The following is a 15,306-nucleotide window of genomic DNA, read 5'->3' as shown; positions in this document are numbered from 1 at the left end:
ATGTCCTGGATCATGCAGGAAGAATCTGCACAGAAAAGCACAAAAATAGGCCATTCCCACTCATATTGCAACAGTGGAAAGCCTCAGGAACTGTTTCTAGGCAAAAATCAAACCAGCCATGTGGAAAAAAAACTAGGCCCCAATAAGTTTTGTCACCAAACATATATAAAAACGATTAAACATGCCAGCAAACGTTTTATATTACACTTTTATAAGAGTATGTATCTCTATTAATAAGCCTGATACCAGTCGCTATCAATGCATTTAAGGCTTTACTTACATTAATCCGGTATCAGCAGCATTTTCTAGCAAATTCCATCCCTAGAAAAATATTAACTGCACATACCTTATTGCAGGAAAACCTGCACGCCATTCCCTCTCTGAAGTTACCTCACTCCTCAGAATATGTGAGAACAGCAATGGATCTTAGTTACTTCTGCTAAGATCATAGAAATCACAGGCAGATTCTTCTTCTAATTCTGCCTGAGATGAAACAGTACACTCCGGTACCATTTAAAAATAACAAACTTTTGATTGAAGTTAAAAAAACTAACTATAATACACCACTCTCCTCTTACGACCTCCATCTTAGTTGAGAGTTGCAAGAGAATGACTGGATATGGCAGTGAGGGGAGAGCTATATAGCAGCTCTGCTGTGGGGTGATCCTCTTGCAACTTCCTGTTGGGAAGAATATCCCACAAGTAATGGATGATCCGTGGACTGGATACACTTAACAAGAGAAAAGGTTGTTATTTGAACCGTTGTAAAACAAGGGCCACCTGTTATTGAATTGTATTCCAGGATTTGCTGGTCTTCAGAGTACAGGAATTGCAATGATTTGAGATTTTACATAAAAGTCTTCATGTTATATAGTTTTTAGAAATATTAATGGCTAAAAAGGTAGTCTACTCTAGAATTTTTAGTGTTTAAAAAGATAGACAATTCCATTATTGTTCATTCCCCAGTTATGCATAACCGACACAAATAAATTCATATACTTTTTACCTCTGGGATTACATTTTATCTAAGCCTCTGCAGACTGCCCCTTATCAAAGTCCTTTGACAGACTTGCAATTTAGCCAATCCAATCATTACTAAGTAACTCAACAGGAGTGAGCACAATGTTATCTGACACACATGAACTAGCACTGTCTAGCTGTAAAAACTATCAAAATGCACTGAAAGAAGAGGCAGCCTTCAAGGATTTATAAACCAGCATACAAGCCTACCTAGGTTTAGCTTTCAACACAGAACAACAAGAGAACAAAGTCAATTTGATGATGCAAGTGAATTAGAAAAATGTTTAAAATGACATGCCCTATCTGAATCATGAAAGTTTAATTTAGACTAGACTAATATTTACCCAAAATTTAGATGCACAGGATTCAAACACAGAGCAATGAAGTCATAGGTAGTAAAATAACAGTAGCAAATTATTATTTTATAGTATAATTCCAGATATTCACTACCAAAACGCTCATCCAACAGGCCATCTGTAAAGGGGCAGTTCACTGTAAAATTGTTTTTCCCTGAATCTGTTCCCCATGCTCATTTATGCTTCTTTTTGCTAAATAAATAGCTGAATTTGCTCTGTGAAACCACAGCTCATCAAAATAGGCTTTGCTTGCTGACAGCTCAATCTTGTTATCGTATCATTTTAATGCTTCCGTTTCTTATCTCTGTGAGTGTAACTTCTTCTGCTGGTTGTGTTTACAAAGTTTCTAACTAGCCTATAACTAGGCATAGAAACTTTCAGTATAGGTAGGGGTACTATAGGCTAAATTAGCTATTTCAAATGCCAATATAAAGGCTAAGGAGCTATTTGTAAACAATTTAACACACTCAAGCAGGTAAAATGGATCACTGGGAACAAATTGAAGGAATGTTTTTGGGTAAACTGCCCCTTTAAGATATATTCTCAGAGCAAACTAGACATGTAACTTGAGAAACTAAGTCTACAAAATTTCAAGCAATTAGTGGGTCAATAAAAGCATGATAATTTACAAAGGGTTATGGAAAGTTGTAGGAAACTGGAAAGAAAAAAAATATATAGATTTATAAAGTGGTTTTTTTTTTTTTTTGTTTTTTTTTAGGCAAAACTGCAATGCAGCAGAGTGAGATCTAGAAAAGCATCAAACACAAGAAATGATTTAGCCAAAATGGTTGTTTCTCCCAAAGTGCTGTAGGGAAAAATGTAAACCATGCTAGGCCAATGAAAACATTCTAGATCTAGACTGTAAAATGCAGAGGATTTCACAATGATTTGTTTATTTAGTTGGACTCATCAAATTTAGCAAGAGATTGTGCTCATTTGCTGTCATAGGGGAGGCAAATGTAAAATCTGAAATGGGGAGACAGGGGAACAAGGCAAGCCATCTACATGTCTTGTAATGTTTGGTCTATTTCTGAGTACTGGGTTTGTCAAGCCCTAGTTTAGTTATGTCGCAAACTCTTGATAATCTCTGTGATCCCTCAAAGGAAAATAATTATATATATATATATATATATATAAAACAATCATATACATACATACACATATATACACACACACACAGGTAGCCCTCAGTTTACGCCGGGGTTAGGTTCCAGAAGGAATGGTTGTAAATTGAAACAGTTGTAAATTGAAACCCAGTTTATAATGTAAGTCAATGGGAAGTGAGGGAGATAGGTTCCAGGCCCCTCTCAAAATTGTCATAAGTAACATCTAATACATTATTTTTAAAGCTTTGAAATGAAGACTTTAAAATGCTAAACAGCATTATAAACCTAATAAAATAATCACAACACAGACTTCACTTGCATTTTTCTGCAAACAGTTCTTTCTATGCATTCCAATCTGGACTGATTTATAGACAGGAAGATCTTGTTCCTTTGAAATCTGCTCAATAGCTCAGGTTTGGTTAAACTGATTAATTTCAGCTTGCTTGGCTTTGCTGCAACACAAGCGGACAGCTCCATCTATTGGCTATTTTAATAAATACACTGCTTCTCAATGCTTTTCAATAGCAGTCACATGACTGGAAAAAAAAGGTTAGAGTACGTGATTTAAAAAAAAAAAAAAAAATCTTCAGATGTGTCTGTACTGCATTGATTTGTGTGTGATTTCTTGCAAACTAGCTCCACCTAGTGGTTGCTTTTAGCACAAATTTTAAAATGGCTGTTTTACTTTCACTTTCTGTTTGATCTCAGTAGCAGTTGATCAGTCTAAAAGCAGAGCCCATGCAGGAGACTGAAGAGGAGGGAAAGCCACTAACTTATATTTCCCCCTAGGTACGGCTGCAGTCTGAAACTTAGGGCATGTAATCATTATGGAACCTCCCACACAATCTCCCTCCTGCTCTCTGAGAAACGGATCAAATACATAGCAGATGCAGTCAACCCCAAGGCTGCCAAAAAGGCTGAAACTGCAGTCCCCTCTGCTAGTTAGCTGCTGGGTTAACTGCATCTACAATGTATTTGACATCAGCAAGGCACAGCATTTTTGAAAAGAGGCAGCCCCCACCTACTGCTATATGAACGTATTGGATTCCTGCACAGGAGCAGGGCTCATTTTCAGTCAAGATAAAATGTTTTACAAAAAAAAAATAAAAATTTTTTTTAAATATATATATATATATATATATATATATATATATATATATATATATATATATATATATATATATATATATATATATATATATACACAGGGAGTGCAGAATTATTAGGCAAGTTGTATTTTTTGAGGATTAATTTTATTATTGAACAACCACCATGTTCTCAATGAACCCAAAAAACTCATTAATATCAAAGCTGAATATTTTTGGAAGTAGTTTTTAGTTTGTTTTTAGTTTTAGCTATTTTAGGGGGATATCTGTGTGTGCAGGTGACTATTACTGTGCATAATTATTAGGCAACTTAACAAAAAACAAATATATACCCATTTCAATTATTTATTTTTACCAGTGAAACCAATATAACATCTCAACATTCACAAATATACATTTCTGACATTCAAAAACAAAACAAAAACAAATCAGTGACCAATATAGCCACCTTTCTTTGCAAGGACACTCAAAAGCCTGCCATCCATTGGATTCTGTCAGTGTTTTGATCTGTTCACCATCAACATTGCGTGCAGCAGCAACCACAGCCTCCCAGACACTGTTCAGAGAGGTGTACTGTTTTCCCTCCTTGTAAATCTCACATTTGATGATGGACCACAGGTTCTCAATGGGGTTCAGATCAGGTGAACAAGGAGGCCATGTCATTAGATTTTCTTCTTTTATACCCTTTCTTGCCAGCCATGCTGTGGAGTACTTGGACGCGTGTGATGGAGCATTGTCCTGCATGAAAATCATGTTTTTCTTGAAGGATGCAGACTTCTTCCTGTACCACTGCTTGAAGAAGGTGTCTTCCAGAAACTGGCAGTAGGACTGGGAGTTGAGCTTGACTCCATCCTCAACCCGAAAAGGCCCCACAAGCTCATCTTTGATGATACAAGCCCAAACCAGTACTCCACCTCCACCTTGCTGGCGTCTGAGTCGGACTGGAGCTCTCTGCCCTTTACCAATCCAGCCACGGGCCCATCCATCTGGCCCATCAAGACTCACTCTCATTTCATCAGTCCATAAAACCTTCGAAAAATCAGTCTTGAGATATTTCTTGGCCCAGTCTTGACGTTTCAGCTTGTGTGTCTTGTTCAGTGGTGGTCGTCGTTCAGCCTTTCTTACCTTGGCCATGTCTCTGAGTATTGCACACCTTGTGCTTTTGGGCACTCCAGTGATGTTGCAGCTCTGAAATATGACCAAACTGGTGGCAAGCGGCATCTGGCAGCTGCACGCTTGACTTTTCTCAGTTCATGGGCAGTTATTTTGCGCCTTGGTTTTTCCACACGCTTCTTGCGACCCTGTTGACTATTTTGAATGAAACGCTTGATTGTTCGATGATCACGCTTCAGAAGCTTTGCAATTTTAAGAGTGCTGCATCCCTCTGCAAGATATCTCACTATTTTTTACTTTTCTGAGCCTGTCAAGTCCTTCTTTTGACCCATTTTGCCAAAGGAAAGGAAGTTGCCTAATAATTATGCACACCTGATATAGGGTGTTGATGTCATTAGACCACACCCCTTCTCATTACAGAGATGCACATCACCTAATATGCTTAATTGGTAGTAGGCTTTCGAGCCTATACAGCTTGGAGTAAGACAACATGAATAAAGAGGATGATGTGGTCAAAATACTCATTTGCCTAATAATTCTGCACTCCCTGTATATATAAACACACACATACATATATATATATATATATATATACACACACATACACACACACACACACACACACACATTGTTGTTTTTTTCAAATAAAGATAGCAAGAGAACGAAGAAAAATTTATAATAGGAGTAAATTAGAAAGTTGCTTAAAATTACATGCTCTATCTGAATCACGAAAGAAAAAATTTGGGTGCTGTGTCCCTTTAAGAAAAATAAACATCAGCCAATTGTGACTGTCATTTCTCCACTTGGAATATAGTCTCTCAGACATATGTCTGACGGACAAATGTGCTTCAGCATTCTGTCCGAGAAACATATATATATCACACACACAAATACCACTAGCTGGCTCCTAAAAGTATGTGTGGCTGCTAAATTTTAAAAAGGATTTGTCGACCCCTGCGCTAAACTATCATCCAGAAATGGAACAAGCATAGTTGTTAAATCTGGAAAACATCTAATGCAAATATGAGCAGTAATTTGTTTTTTTCTAACTATGGCTGGTATTGTGCTCACAATAAAAAGTGTCTATCACACTGCTAAGCTGACATCCAGAAACTACACTACCATGATATTTAATGCAAAACTTAAGAGCATTTTTTGGCTGGTATCGTGCTAACAAAAAAAAAATAAAAAAATAAGCGTGTCTGCAACATCGCTAAAATAGCATGTGGAAATGGAACTAGCATTGTTAGTTGGTAAGTAGGAAAAATATCTAATGTAAAGCCGATTTCAGCAATTTTTCCCATAGCTGTTCCACTTATTGTGCTCATAATATATGCATGGAATTTTGATCAGTTTCTAGACGGAACTGGTCTATTCATATTCACTAGTTCTGGTTAAAAAAAATGCAGAAACCCAATAGAAAACCAAGAAGGAAAGAGGCTAAAGCAGAGTTGTAAAATATTGTCTTTATTAGTCTTAAACTGTATAATTTGAGATTATGTAAAATATGCAATAGCTATTATATACATAAAGCAAATGCAGAGCAAGCCAAAGATCATTTATGGCTATGTTCATGACAAGATAGGTATTTATATACAAAGTTAATTGAGCCAGTATTCCTTCCAGCAGGGTATCCAGAGGTCATCAGAGTCCAGGGTAAAGTGGTGGAAAACTACAATCTGAGCATCAGCTCTTCCCATAATGGTTCAGTGATGTTTAGATCAGGTGACTGGGGAGACCATGAAAGTTGGTTAAAAAGGGACATTATACACTAGATTTTTCTTTGCATAAATGTTTTGTAGATGATCCATTTATATAGCCCATAGAATTGTTTTTGTTAAAAAAAATGTTTCGTTTTGCTTATTTTTAAAAAACATTGCTCTGATTTTTAGACTCCTAACCAAGCCCCAAAGTTTTAGGAGAATACCGACGTATACCTACTCCAGCTTGCGCATGTTTGTGTAATAAGTCTTTTCATATGCAGAGGAAGGGGGAGTGTGATTTTTTTTCCCCCACTTGCAGTGGGTGTTGCAGTAACCTTTTAAAAAGAGCTAAACTGGAAGCTTCTAAGTAAGTTTTTAAACTGTTTTATACTGGATTTTTATATCAGTATCTGTGCATATTATTCTTTATAGTAGTGTCTATTACATGCAGTTATACGAAAGTGTGTATACTGTCCCTTTAACTCTAACCTAAAGTAAAAAAGGACCACTAAATAAAGTAGATGTGCAAAATCAATAAATGCATGATAACAAGACAATGCAATAGCATTCCATGTAACCTGCAACATTTCTGCTTCTGAATAAAAATTAGAAAAAAAGTTGATGAGCCAAGAATTATTTGACTTTCATAAATATTTTATATCACTGAAAAGCTACTTAGAAATGTGTTTTTGTGCTAGTTTTTAAGTTTCCATAAGAGGCAACATTCACATATATTGTGTGCTTGTTCCACCACCATGCTCCCACAAATCTCCAATCCAATAAGATATATTGTATAGGGAGCAGGAAAAAAACGTGAACACCAGCAGCAGCATCTCGGCTGTCTCCTGTGCATGTGCACTGCTATATTTTAATTCATAAACCTACCTTTCTTTTTTTCTTTTTTATATAGGGAGAACTGGCCGTGCAGCACAAGCTTATATTGTGCACAGCCAGCTTTTAAAAAAAAAAAAAAGGTAGCAGCCAGGCTGAATTGCCCATCTGCAAAAACTGGGCAACTAAATTACACACTGGAGCTGTGTTTGAGCACAAATTTGCAGTTGCACTAGGCGCTTCTGACTGAGATGTTGAATGATGCGATTACGAATTGTAATATTTAAAGGTAATTTAATTTGCATTATTCTTGTAAAATTAAGTATTTAGCATCTACCCTAATAATAATTGCCACACTCACTTAAAGGGACAGTAAGCCTACAAACTAATGTTATATAATTCTGCACATAGTGCAGAATTTTATAACATCAGCTTAGCTCCAAGTTTATAAAACAAAAGATTGCAGAGATATATTTCAAAATACAATTGTACTGACCGCCGCTCCTGACTCTACTGAGCGGGTCTTAATTTGCATAAGCACATCGTCACAGCCGGCCCGATTGTGCCATCAAAGTGAAGGTAAACTTTGATGAATGAAAGCCCGGTTTTTAAAAATACTATTAAAAACAGGGGCACTTTCATTCATCAAAGTTTACAAAGCAGCCGTTTTGTTTAAAAACTTACCTTTCTTCTTTTCACAGCCGGAGCAACTTCCACCGCCCGCAGATCCTCTCTTCACACGTCAGCAATGACTAATCCGGCTTCCTCCAATCACCGCTTCCCCCCCAGAGGTAACCTTGCCTGAGGCTATGCCGTGATTGGAGGAAACCAGATAAGTCATTGCGGACATGTAGAGAGAGGATCTGCGGGCGGGGAAAGCTGCTCAGGCTGTGAAGAGAAGGTACGTTTTTAAACAAATGGCTGCTATGTAAACTTTGATGAATGAAAGTGTCCGTTTTTAATAGTATTTTTAAAAACCGGGCTTTCATGCATCAAAGTTTACCTTCACTTTAAACTGAATGTTGTTCGCTCCCGCTACATTCAGTTTAATGGCGCAATCGGGCCAGCTGCGACTAGACAGCGTGCCCGCGATGGGCTTATGCAAAGTAGAGTCAGGAGCAGCGGTTAGTAAAATTGCATTTTGAAATATAATATCTCTGCAATCTTTGTTTTATAAACCTGGCGTTAAGCTAATGTTATATTATTCTGCACTATGTGCAGAATTATTTAACATTAGTTTGTAGGTTTACTGTCCCTTTAAAAAAGCCCCTTAAAGGGATACTAAACCCAATTTTTTTCTTTCCTTGTTCAGATAGAGCATGCAATTTTAAGCAACTTTCTAATTTACTCCTATTATAAAAAAAATTTCGTTCACTTGCCATCTTTATTTGAAAATGCAGAAAAGTAAGGTTAGGAGCCGGCCCAATTTTGGTTCAGAACATGGGTAGAGCTTGTTGATTGGTTTGCTACATTTATCCACCAATCAACAAGCGCTATACAGGTGCTGAACCAAAAATGGGCCGGCTCTTAAAGGGACAGTCTACTCAAAACTAAACTTTCATGATTCAGATAGGGCATGCAATTTTATACAACTTTCCAATTTACTTTTATCATCAAATTTGCTTTGTTCCCTTGGTGGTATTTTTGAAAAGCTAAACCTAGCTAGGCTCAAACTGATTTCTAAACAGTTGAAAACCGCCTCCTAGCTCAGAGCATTTTGAAAGTTTTTCACAGTTAGACTGTGCTAGTTCACATGTGTCATATAGATAACATTGTGCTCACTCCCGTGAAGTTATTTAGGAGTCTTCACTGATTGACTACACTGCATGTCTGTCAAAGGCACTTAGATAAGGAGGCTGTCTGCAAAGGATTAGATACAAGGTAATCACAGAAGTAAAAAGTATATTAATATAACTGTGTTGGTTATGCAAAAACGGGGAATGGGTAATAGAGGGATGATCTATCTTTTTAAATAAGAAAAATTTTGGTGTAGACTGTCCCTTTAAGCTTACATTTCTACTTTGTCAAATAAAGATAGCACGAGAACGGATAAAAATTGATAATAGGAGTAAATTAGAAACTTGCTTAAAATTGTACGCTCATCTGAAGTTGGAAAGAAAAAAAAAAAAAGTGTGTTTAGTATCCCTTTAAATTCCTTATCTTAAAAGGGAAATTTGGTCAAAATTTAAATGCACATTAATGAATTACATCTTTAAATAGTTACATATTTGCAATATATACACACACATATATATACACACACATACATATACACATTCTCTGGGGAAAAGCAAGCGGGGATACTTGCCTAGATGTGCTATTTTCCTATGCAAATATTTACATTGATTTAATTTTGAGACATGGAGGATTTTAATTTCAGTTTTTTATTTCCCCCCATAATTTTAATGAATTTCTATATCATATATATATATATATATATATATATATATATATATATATATATATATATATATATATATATATATATATATATATATATATATATATATACACATACATACATAACTACAAAAAAGTTGGGACAGTATGGAAAAATGCAAAAAAAAAAAAAAAACAAAGACATTTGAAAAATAAAATTCACCCTGTACTATATTGAAGACACATTATTTGATGTTTTACTTTGTGAATAATGTATTTTTTTAAATATACACTCATTTCAAATTTGATGACCGTAATACACTCCAAAGAAGTTGGGACAGTTGACTGTTTACCACTGTGTAACATAACCTTTTCTTTTAATAACACTGTTGTGATTCAGATAGAGCATGCAATTTTAAAGGGACATAATACTCATATGCCATATCACTTGAAACTGATGCAGTATAACTGTAAAAAGCTGACAGGAAAATATCACCAGAGCATCTCTATGTAAAAAAAAAGGAAGATATTTTACCTCACAATTTCCTCATTTCAGCAGAGTAAGTTTAGTTCTGTGTAAAAAGTTATACTCAGCTGCAGGTAAAAAAATAAAAAAAAATAAAAAAAATTAACTGCAGACAATCAGCATCAACCGTGCCGAGGTCATGAACTCTTTCACTGTGATCTCATGAGATTTCATAGTAAACTTCCTTAAACTGAATAGGGAAATAACATGAGAGTTCACAAGGCTCAATCCCTTAGCTGTACCGGGACAGACATACTGATTTGCTGCTTAGAAGTCCTTTACAATGGGATGTGGCTATTGAGGAACTTTTGAGGTAAAATATCTTTCTTTCTTTTTTACATAGAGATGTTCAGGTGATATTTTCTAGTCAGCTTTTTACAGCTATGCTGCATCACTTTCAAGTGTTTTAACACTTGGGTATCATGGCCCTTTAAGCAACTTTCTAACTTACTCCTATTATCAATTTTTCTTCGTTCTCTTGCTATCTTTATTTAAAAAAGGCATCTAAGCTTTTTTTGGTTTAGAACTCTGGACATTTTTATTGGTGGATGAATTTATCCTCCAATCAGCAAGAACAACCCAGGTTGTTCACCAAAAATGGGGCCCGCATCTAAACTTACATTCTTGCATTTTAAATAAAGATATCAAGAGAAAGAAGAAAATTTGATAATAGGAGTAAATTAGAAAGTTGCTTAATATTTCATGCTCTATCTGAATCAAGAAAGAAAAAAAATTGGGTTCAGTGTCCCTTTAAGCATTTGGGCACTGAAGACACCAGTTTAAGTTTAGCAGAATTTTCCCCCTTTCATCCATAATGCATGTCTTCAGCTGCGCAACTGTATGGGGCCTTTGTTGCCTTATTTTGCGCACACCTTCTCAATCGGAGACAGGTCAGGACTGCAGGCAGAGCATGCTAGCACCCGCAGTCTCTGCCTACGCAACCATGCGCTTGTTATCCGGGCAGAATATGTTTTGGCATTGGCATATCTTGCTCCAAAATGTATACATATTTTTCTGCATTAATGGTGCCCTCACACATGAGCAAGTTAACCATACCATGGGCACAGACCCACCCACATACAATGACAGAAGCTGGCTTTTGGAACTGACGCTGATAACAGCTTAGGCCTGGGGAACACAACGGCTGTTTTTTCCAAAAACTATTTGAAATGTGGAATCGTCAGACTACAAAACACAATTCCACTATGCTACTGTATATCACAGATGAGAACAAGCTCAGAGAAGTTGGCGGCGCTTCTGGACAGTGCTGATGTATGACTTCTGCTTCTTAACTTGCATCTGTGGATGGTGCAGTGAATGGTGTTGACTGACAAAGTTTTACCAAAGTATGCCAGAGCCCATGTTAGGATATCCATTACAGACTCATGACAGTTTTTGAGAAAGTGACGTCTGACCTTACGCACCAAGATTTGACCGGATTCCTTGAATTTCTTAATTATATTGTGCACCGTAGAAGGTGAAATGACCAAAATCTTACCGATTTGTCTTTGGATAATGTTGCTCTCAAAGTGTTGGATTATTCGCTGAAGCACTTGTTGGCAGATTGGCGAGCCTTTACCCATCCTTGCTCTTCAACGACTAGGCCTTTTTTTGGAGGCTCTTTATATACTATGATTACACGATTGCTTCACATCACCTTCTTATTTCAACTTGTCACATCGCTATTAGTACTAAATTGCCCCTGCCCCAACTATTTTGGAATGTGTTGCAGTCATCAGATTTGAAATGAGTGTATATTTTTAAAAATACATTAAAATACATTGAATTCACAAAGTAAAACATCAAATAATGTGTTAATGTGTTTTTACAGGGTGAACTGAATTTTCAAATTATTATTTTAGTTTTTTTTTGCATTTTCCATACTGTCCCAACTATTTTTGTAATTGGGGGGTATATATATATACATACATACACACACACACACACACTAATAGTAGAAGTTATAACTGTTTTAGTGTTACCATTTTTCTCTGCACGTGCATGTGAAGGATTGCTAGATATCATTAGTGCACCAGCATTTTAAATACAGCAGCTGCTCAGAGCACCAGTTGGGCTTGTATCATGTCAGTATTGAGTAATTACCAGATGGTACAAGCACCTTAAGCTCTCTGAGCAAGTGCATATTTAAATACACTTTTGAAACTGCTATAGCTTTTAGAAGTATTTTTTCCTAATACATGTATACTACATAAATATTTCTATTCAAAACTGAAATGCATCCATCTAAAATGGTTTAGATCTGCGGTGTACGAACTCCTGCAGATCTTACAGTTAGCAAGACTTCCCCAAATCAGTAGCACTTGTCTGGTGTCCCTCCTTCCTGTATTTATGTCCTGGTTTCTCTTTAAGGGACATGGTACCCAAATGTTAAAGCACTTGACAGTAATGCAGCATAGCTGAAAAAAGCTAACCAGGTTATATCACCTGAACATTTCTATGTAAAAAAAAAGGAAGATATTTACCTCACAATTTCCTAAGTATTCAAACCTCACTGTAAAGAGACTTTAGTCCCAGGACTTCCAAGGGAGTGTGCATCTAGCACATGCAGGAACACTCATTTTAATTTTCCTATTCAGATTAAGGAAGTTTACTGTGAAATCTCATGAGATCACAGCAAAGCAATGCAAGACCTCATCATTGCTGATGCTGATTGGCTATTGTGGTTTTTTGATCTTGCAGCTTTACAGCAGCGCTAAATGTTCACAGAGCACTTACTCTGGTGAGCTAAGAAATGTTGAGGTAAAATATCTACTACCCTTTTTACATAGAGATGTTCAGGTGATATTTTCATGTCAGCTTTTTACAGATATGCTGCATTACCTTCAATGATTTCGCATATGGGCATTATGTCCCTTTAAATAAACCTTAGGCTTCCACAACTCAGACTCCACCACCCCAATCCTGAACTGCTCAGACTTCACCCTATGTTGTCTGGGAACTCCCATGTTACACCTATTTCTGGGTTATAATATTCAAATGTACAGTGGGAAGAACAAGCCAATGCAGAGGATATGTATTCTGTGGGATAAAAAGGGATATGTGTTTCTTGATAAAACAGAGACCCCCCCCCCCCCCCCCATTGGGTATATGAAATATAGGCAATCTACCACAGGTTTAAAGGACATTTTAGAAATTAAGTGTAAAGTACTGAAAAGTACTTTGGTAAGCACGTACTTCATAACACTAGCTTGCTTATTTTGCTTTTTAGAGAATTTTATATTGCTGAGGTTATTATAGAACAATAACATTCATAATTACAATGGAAAGCACTCTGGCGTCTCTGTTAACTTGTGATTGCATTTTTTTTTCCCATACAAAGGGGTAGTTTATATAATTAATTGTGATCAGATACCAAAATCAAGGGAAGTTGAGCCATTATGTGTGTGTTATTTTAATAGAAATCATTGCAGGTGAATGTTACTGGAATTGAAGGATTTGTTGAAATCAGCCAAATGGTCCAGTTGATCATAACCAATAGAGATAGACCAATGAATAACCAGGGCCACCACAGATGTGACAGCTAGCTGTTATCACATTTCATTACTATACAAAGCACAGGGCATATGCAGATACAGTACTAACTGTCACTGCAATCATCTTCCTAGAGTGCCCTATGTAGCAAAGCCACACAATACTGACAACGAAATTCCAGTGATGTGAACTTAGTACATGCATGCGTATTTTAATAAAAATTAAGTCAGAGGACAATAAAAATGAAATATCACATGCAACACTCACTTTCCTTCCCCCAGACGTCCCCAAATTATTTAGCAATGGCGACCGCCTGGCTGTAAGTCTGCCTGGCATTTCTACTCTTCTTCTCTCTGCCTATCTGGGGATTGGTTCTTACGGGTCACGTGACTAAACAAAACCATCACTAAACCTAAAATGAACCCTTTGTCCACTTGAAATAAATAACCGTAATCCGGTACCAACCTCTCACCTTTTATTTCCCCCCTAACCCCCCCGGGAAAAAATGGCAACTCTACCCCCTCCAAGATACTTCACAATTGCACATCTTCGGGGTGAGGTGAGGTAAAGTGGCCCCTCCTCATATAAATGATCAAATCTCTCAGCCGCCATGTTCGTCCGTGCGGCAAAATGCGTCAAGTACTTTTTTATATATAGAAGGTGTTTAGTCAACCGCTGGCTTTTACAGCTGGAAAATGGCGCCTGGCACCTCCCTCATCTCGCTAGTTATTCATTAAGACATTATCGATAACCGGGGTCTGTCCAAGCTTGATTAACCTCTTAAGTGGTCTATAGATTACCTCACAGTGACTGTCAAAGGGTTAACACTGCTTCATAAGTAGCTGCTCGGAATCCCCTCAGGTTTCCTGCCAGGTCACTCACCTGTTCAGCTGCACATCACGGCAAGCAGCGCTGTCACAGGCCCGAGCACCGGCTGCACACTTTTTTTTTTCTTCAGTTTTAAACTGAAGTCGAGACGTGGAGACAGACGTTCCCCTCACGTGACCTTCTCCTCCTCCCTTTCTGTCTCGCTTCTCTCTTCCTCGCTCTCTCTCCCTCCACCCGGTAGCGCCACCACAGTCTGCGGTGCGCGCGTGCCAGACCTGGGGAGGATGTTGAGCCTCGCGAGCGCGCGAAGCACCGACTTGAATAGGGTGCACGCTCCTGTCATAAGCTGTCACAATAGCAAGCGCCTTCACTGCTCAGATGAATCTGCTCAGCTTGTTGCTCAATTGTTCAATGTGAAGTGGAAAAAGAAAGGTTTCCTCTTGTCTGTTTTCATCGTTTTAAAATAATTTTCATTCTGAGTTAGTCTGCTGTTTTTAGGTTGGAAATCACAAATGTAACCCCATTCATTGCTTGGCCATTACAAACCCCTTTGCTGAGCTGTTTTTCAGTTTTTAGATGTTACCTTATCTTATTTCTATGTAATTAATTTTCCATTGAGAATCTCACACAAAAGGATGTTACTAAACTGGGGGGTAAAGGTGTAGTTAGTCCCAAAATCGGATGGCACCACATCCCGCCGTGGGGGGTATCATACAAAGGTTCCCAGCGGCGGTTACGGCACCCGGGAATGATTTTGGAACAGAGCGTTGCGGCACCCGGGAACAATATTGGAAAAGAGCGATCTGTTCCAATACCTGCAGGCCGTCACTGGGAAACTACCCATGC

General features: G+C 37.5%; 1 long non-coding RNA gene across 1 annotated transcript; it reads right to left on the bottom strand.

The window, feature by feature from the left end:
* Positions 1 to 6,150: 6,150 nt before the first annotated feature.
* On the bottom strand, positions 6,151 to 14,738 carry LOC128641384 (uncharacterized). Its single transcript, XR_008399479.1, has 2 exons — positions 14,515 to 14,738; positions 6,151 to 6,430 (listed from the first exon to the last, which is right to left on the bottom strand). It is a non-coding gene; the product is annotated as an uncharacterized LOC128641384 (long non-coding RNA).
* Positions 14,739 to 15,306: the final 568 nt, after the last annotated feature.

The sequence above is a fragment of the Bombina bombina genome, chromosome 10 (genome assembly GCF_027579735.1).
Source record: "Bombina bombina isolate aBomBom1 chromosome 10, aBomBom1.pri, whole genome shotgun sequence".
NCBI classification, from domain to species: Eukaryota; Metazoa; Chordata; class Amphibia; order Anura; family Bombinatoridae; genus Bombina; species Bombina bombina.
This window is presented reverse-complemented; position numbering and strand designations above follow the sequence as displayed.